Source organism: Nannospalax galili, unplaced genomic scaffold, assembly GCF_000622305.1.
Source record: "Nannospalax galili isolate Female #2095 unplaced genomic scaffold, S.galili_v1.0 scaffold1119, whole genome shotgun sequence".
Taxonomy (NCBI): domain Eukaryota; kingdom Metazoa; phylum Chordata; class Mammalia; order Rodentia; family Spalacidae; genus Nannospalax; species Nannospalax galili.
Genome location: NW_008343597.1, coordinates 884,466 through 891,537, shown reverse-complemented (window position 1 = coordinate 891,537; position 7,072 = coordinate 884,466).

Sequence of the window (7,072 nt, the reverse complement as noted above, 5' to 3'; positions counted from 1 at the left end):
CTCTTACAGAGGACCTGGGTTCGATTCCCAGAACCCACATGGCAGCTACGAGCTATACTTAATTCCAGTTCCAGGGGAATCCAAACCCCTCTTCTGACCTCCGTGGCATTGCACGACATGGGTGCACTCACATACATGCAGGCAATACACTCATACACGTAAAATAAAAATAATAAATAAAGTATAAAAAGAAAGAAAGAAAGAAAGAAAGAAAGGACTTAGTGAGAAAAAGAGAATGGGCTGGGAATACAGTTCAACGGTAGTGTACACAGGGCTTCTTTAGCGTATGTGAGGCCCTGGGTTCAATCCTTGGTAATGAAAAAAATGGGACAGCACATAATTATCTGGGGAAAGACCCACCAGAGAGTTTGAGCTATTATTAAGTAAAAATGTATTTACAGCCGGGCATGGTGGTGTATACCTCTAATCCCAGCACTTGGGAGGCAGAGGCAGGTGGACCTCTGTGAGTTCAAGGCCAATCTGGTCTACCTATCAGTTCTAAGTCAGCTGGGGCTACACGGAGACCCTGTGTCAAAACAAAACCAAAAACAACAAAAACAAACAAACAAAAACCAAACAGGGTCTCCTGTTTTGGGGATCTTAGTCTCATTAATAAAAGAATTTAAAAGCATACTCAGAAGGGAGCTCAAGAACAGCTTTATTAGAATTTGAGAAAAAGCAACAGTGTAGGAAATTTATAAATCTCAGTCCCTGTTAGGGAGATGGAGAAGAGGATGAGAGAAAGCCGCCCCTTTTGAGCTAGGGTCCAAGAAAACAGGCAGGTTCAGCAAAGGAGGCCAGCAGCTGCGCGGTGGACAGGCAGCTGTGCACTCACCAGGAGCGGGCTGCCTGTTGAAGCTCTGCAAGGGGCAGCATGGAGACCGGTGTCTGGGAGGGTAAGTACATTATCTCATTAAGGGGATAATTATTCCTTTTCTCTCCTCAGTTCATCTTCAGGCAAATCCCCAGGGAGTGGGGGGGGCTTGACTCCCGGCCAGAGGATTGACAAACCCAAATGGATTAACTCTTAAGGGAAGAGACAACGGGCGTGTAATGTGCTGATCTTTGGAGCAGTCAGAATGTCAGGTCTCCCCCCAGGGCCAAAAGTATTCCCTTTGATCAGGACCAAGGACTGGCAAAGCTGATGCTTATGTTTTTAGAGTCAGCAGGGAAATGGGAGGTGAGAGTTCAAAGTGGATGATGTGAAGGAGTCCATCCTCAATGACCTCTGAGGCTACTATAGCCTGCCTAGCTACCTAACATTCCCGCCTCAAGATTTAAGACCCTAAAATCATTTGCAAGATGGGCTGAAATTGGGGGCTATCTTTCTGTCTATCTGTCTATCATCCATTTGTCTATCTATCATCTATCTATCTATCTATCTATCTATCTATCTATCTATCTATCTTCTATCTATCACCTATCTATCATCTATCTAGTGTGTGTTCATGTATATGCGTAAGTGTATGCCATGGTGCACTTATGGTCAGAGGACAACTTGTGGGAGTCAGTTCTCTCCTTCTACCATGTTGTATTGGGGATTGAGCTCAGGTCATCAGGCTTGGTGGAAGGCACCCTTACCCTCCTCCTCCTCCTCATCCTCCTCCTTTTTCTTTTTCTTCCTCTTCTGTCTTTTTGAGGCAAGATCTCCCTGTAGCCACAGTGACTTGGAATTCACTGTGCAGGCCAGAGTGGCCTTGATCTCACAGAGATCTGCCTTTCCCTGCCTACCAAGTGCTGGGATTAAAGATGTGTGTCACCATGCCTGGCTCATTTATTTTTTAAGACAGGAAATATATAGTGTTTGCATGTTGCTGGGAATGAGCCAGTAAAGAATAATGTATTGGATGGACGTGGTGGCATTTGCTTTTAACACCAGCAATCAAGATCCACCAGCAGAAGCAGGTGGATCTCTGTGAATTCAAAGCCAGCCTGGTCTACATAGCAAGCTCCAGGCTAGCCAGGACTACATAGTGAGACCCTGTCTCAAAAAAAAAAAAAAAAAAAAAAAAAAACCAACCCCCCAAACCCAAAAGAAATATCTTTGAGGAGATGAAAGAAAATGGGGTCCGGGGGAAGAGTTATATTAGCTTCACATTAGAGCACTGACAGATTATCTACTGTGGGAAAGCAAAGAATTTGGAATTTATGTAGAGAATTAGTAGTACTCTTTAGATTGTTTCTATATTCCCAGTACAAGAAGCAAGGTTACCAACTAAAAGAGAGGAACCGAGTGGTGTTGCAAGTTTGAGAAAAGAGGAAAAGTTATGAAGGAATTGTCTATAAGAAATAAGAGAAGGTTGTTGAGTGTCATGGCAGTCGCCTTTAATCCCAGCTCTCAGAGGGCAGAGGCAGGTGGACTCTGCCGGAAAGAGGCCCGCCTATTCCACATAGTGCTTCCAGGAGGGCTGGGACTAGGGAGATCTGTCAAAAAACAAATGACATGGGGCTAGAGAGATGGCTCAGTGGCTAAGAGCACTGACTGCTCTTGCAGAGAACTTGGGTTCAATTCCCAGCACCCACATGACAGCTAACAACTGTCTGTAACTCCAGTTCCAGGGGATCCGATGCCCTCTTCTGGCCTCTTCATGCGTTGCAGACATGTGGTGCACTTACATACTACACAACACAGGTGCATTTGCACACATGCAGGCAATACACTCATACACTTAAAATAAAAATAATAAAATATTTTTTAGAAAAAGAAAAAGAAAAGAAAAGAAATAAGAGGCTAGGTATGTTACTCAGATCGCAAACTGCTTACCTAGCATGTACGAAGTCCTGTGTTTGATCCCCAGCCTGGCAAAAACTGAGTGTGGTGGCACACATCTGCAATCCCATCACTCAAAGGTGGAAGCAGGAGGATCAGAAGTTCAAAGTCATCCTCAGTTACAAAGGACATTTGAGTTTTTTAAAAAAAAAGAAAAGAAAGGAAATGAGAGTGAATCAGGATCGAAGGACAGCACTAAATAATCTCCTAAGGTTAGTGGACATGAATTTAAGAGAGACCCTTTATCATACTTGTGCTTTCCCATAGATAATATCATTTGTGTGGTATTGGAGAGTTATAGTTGTTCAGTGTTGGTTTTCTTCCATAAAAGTTCAAGGGTGCAGGAGAAGAGCAAGAGAGTAAGTACTGATACACAGAAGTGCTGATGAGATGGCATTTGCATCCTAAGCTAGATAGTGTTAGGAGATAAAGATGCGAGGGGTGAAGGAAAAAAAGCAGGCACGGCAGTGGTTAGCAGGTTCTGGTCTAGAGAGAATGTATGGGAAAATAAGAGATGATTGAAAGACGGAGATGCTTGTTGTTAAGATAAAAGAGGAGATGCCATTTTTGGTAAGGGAAAGGTTTTAAGCATGGCTACAGAAACAAGCAGTGTGGGGAAGGGTGAAGAAAGACAGAACCACTGGAAATGAAGGAATCGAGGGACGAAGATCATGGTCACGACTGAACGGTACTAGGAAAACATCGTGAGCCAGGGGCTAAGATCTTCAAGGAACGGGAGGTGCCCTAGAGGTTTGAGAAGCCTGAAAAAAGTACAGGTAAAGCGAACAAAGGCTACGAACAAAAGAGCAGTGTCCGGAGCGACCCACTCGTAAGGGCTGGAGAGGGCTCAGAGGTTAAGAGCGGAGGGCCCAAGCTCATTTCCCAGCAGTCATGCCAGATGGCTCACAACGGCCTTTAATTCCAGCTCCATGGGATCCTTCGTGGGCACCTGCACTCTTGTGCACACTGCCCGCATACCTAGTTAAAAATAGAAAATCACCTTAATAAAAATGGTCAGAGAACAAATAGGCAATTGACAGAAGAACCCTGAATGCTCATTGAACACACGAGGATCAACCTTACTGGCAATCAGGAAAGTAAACTAAAGCATGATGTTCTTTCCCGTCTACTAAAACAATAAAACCCAGTGTTGAGAGTAGTGAGTGCTAGGAATGATGGGAAGGAACAGGAGCTCTCAGAAGCTTTGGAAAACAAGTTTGGTAATGTACGATAAAGGTCAAGATGTATGTGCTCTCAGATCAACGACCTCTTTCCAGATATAAACTCAGAAGTTTACGTATCTGGTACAGGAGATGCGCACAGGATGATTATGTTATTGGTCATTGATCAAAAATTCAATCAACCTAAATGTCCATCAACAGGAAAATGAGTAAGTGAATTGTGCATGTGCATGCAGTATTTATGGTGGTGCAAGTGAACAGACTAGAGATACTATGTGTTAGAGTTCAGTTCCCAAGTCATAGGGTTGCTGAGAACCAGGAAGTTGTATAAGTACAGTCTGATTATGCTACTCTTATAAAAACAAGAGAAATGCTCTGTATTATCTATGAATGCATACATAGTAGGTGTGTGCGTGTGTGAAACTATGGGCCAAAAGGATGCACACAACTTCTGGATGACTACCTCTTGGGAGGACAGAGAGAGGGGAATGGGATCTGGAAGAGGCACAAAAGAGGGCTCCTATTCAAGTTTTAATGCATTGTTTTTGAAATAAAAGTTGGGGAAAATAGGAAGAAATGGTAGTATTTGTAAAATGTGGGTGGTGGTTGCATTACACAATTGTTTTCTATACATTCAAAATGTTTCACAATAGATTTAGCCTATGGTACATGCAAAGATGACACCACTTTCAAAGAGCAGATAGACACACATCTCTAAAGCTCACGTAACCCCACTGTTAAGTGTCAACCTGTCAATTTGCAAATGTTTCTTGAGTGCCCAAGAGTTGTGCAATGATGCCTTTGATCTTGGAGCACCTGCAGAGAATAAGAAGTTTACAGATGTCAGAAAGAGGAATAAGCCATTGGTAGAAACATAACACACTCTTCTTAGGGGAGTCAAGTTGGTACTGGTGGCTTGGTCTAGAAGTATTTCCTGGTGGTCACAGCTCTCCAGGATTTCATTCTGTGACAGCTTCCCCCCCCCACAGCCACAGGAGGCACGTGTATCCATATTTCTCCCTTCTCTGTGTGCTATGTGACTAGTTAATATACCCCTGCACCCACTAACCCACTCATTTTTCTGGTCCTTTCTCTCTTACAGCAATTACTGTGCACTCTGTACTCTCTAGGAAAGAGAATTCCTGTCTTCCTCAGGGATCTTTTATTTCTAGGTACCAAACTGGGGCAGTTAAGTGGAATATTGCCCAATGAGGGTTAGTCAGAGATACTACAGGTGGCTCCAAGGACATAGAATTTTGGTGACATATGTTCATGAGTCATCAGAATGGCTTGGGAGTGTTATGGGAAAGGGACAGGGTGAGCTTAAGAGCAGAGATTGAAGGATAAGGGAGAATGAGATGGAGCTCTATATAGCAGAGTGCTTGGTAACCAGGGAAGCTCTGTGGCTGCTGCAGTCTCAAGCTTCTCTTCAGGAACCAGAGAACAGCAACTGAGTTCATTGGCCCCAGGTAAGCATGATTGTTTCCTTGAGGGGCACCCTTGGAAATGGAGGGCTGTAGAGACTGGAGTCCTCTAGGATTCAAAAATTCAGAGTCTTCTAGGATTTAAAAACCTCTTCTTAGCATACACAGTTCCTCTCTGGAAAGGCTTGGGGCTGTCTCTCAGGGGACTCAGTGGTCAGTGAACTGCACTGGTCAGTGGCGGAAGTGTGAGGCCATGACAGGGGCATCTTAAGGCCCATACACATTTTTATCAGAGGAATCGATAACCTCTAATGTCCTTTGGATCCAGAGATAAAAGGTCAAATCCCTGTCTGTGCTCTGTCGTGGTAATAAGTATCAGCCAGACACTAGTGGGCTGAGCTGTCCCTCCTCTAGAGACCCGGGCCTTGCTCTTTCCTTGGGGCTAGGGATGGAGCACAGTAGAGCTTTACCTGGGTCTGGAAGAGTCTTCCGGGCTCCCCTGTGGATCCTGCTGCCTTAGTGATGTCACTCTGTCTATAGTTCCCCACTAAGAAAATGGAGCATATTATCTCAGAAAATGAAATACCTCAATTTACGAACAAGTTATCTGCTCTCTCTACATGCACAGCTAATTTAAAATTGTGAAATTCTAATAACAGATTTTGCTTTTCACAACTTTAATAATCATTGCCAAATTCAATGATTAAAAAACCATCTTCAAAAATCCTCTGAGGTGTATGGAATTGTTCATCTTAAAGACCCCTGTTTATTTTGGAATAATGGTAGATTTACAGAAAGAGAGCAAAGGAATACAAAGAGTTTCTGTCTGTCCTCCGCTTTGCTGACCTGCGTTTAGTATCTTATATAAAACGAGATATTAAAAAAATGAGCTATTTATCCAAACTAAGCATCGACCACCACATAACGAAACCGTGTACTTTGTTCATCTCTCAGTTTTTCCACTAATGCTCTTGTATTGTTCCAGCATCCAATCCAGGACACCGCATTGTTTAATCCTCATGCCTCTTATTTCCTTCTCTCTGTGACATTTTGTTGAACATGTTTCTCATTCCATCAACAGCTTTGAAGGGTTTTGATCAGGATGTTGTAGAATGTCCCTCAGTTTGAGTTTGTCTGATGTCTCCGTGATTGGACTGGTAGGTTTTGGGGGGAAATGTAGAAGTGGAAGTGACTGTATAAGGGGTACACAGCACCAGAACAACTTACGTGGTGACATTAACCTTGATTTCTTGTGAGAAGACAAGATTTAGTTCCTAACACTCCTTGAGATAAACAAGTTTGAACTTTGCTTTGAAAGTCAAAAATTTCGATAGACGGTGCATAGTGGCTTAAGGCCGCTATGTTGAACATATGTGGCCTTGTCTGCTTTTAGAGACCTGTGATGGGGCTGGAGAGATGGCTCAGCAGTTAAGAGCACTGACTGCTCTTGCAGAGGACCCGGGTTTGATTCCCAGCCCCCACCTGGTGGCTACGAACCGTCCTAAACTCCAGTTCCAAGGAATCCAACACCCTCTTCTGATCTCCATGGCATTGCACAACACGGATGCACTCACATACATGCAGGCAATACTTTCATACACATAAAATAAAAATCATAAACAAGCTGGGTGTGGTGGCGCACGCCTTTAATCCCAGCACTTGGGAGGCAGAGGCAGGCAGATCTTTGTGAGTTCAAG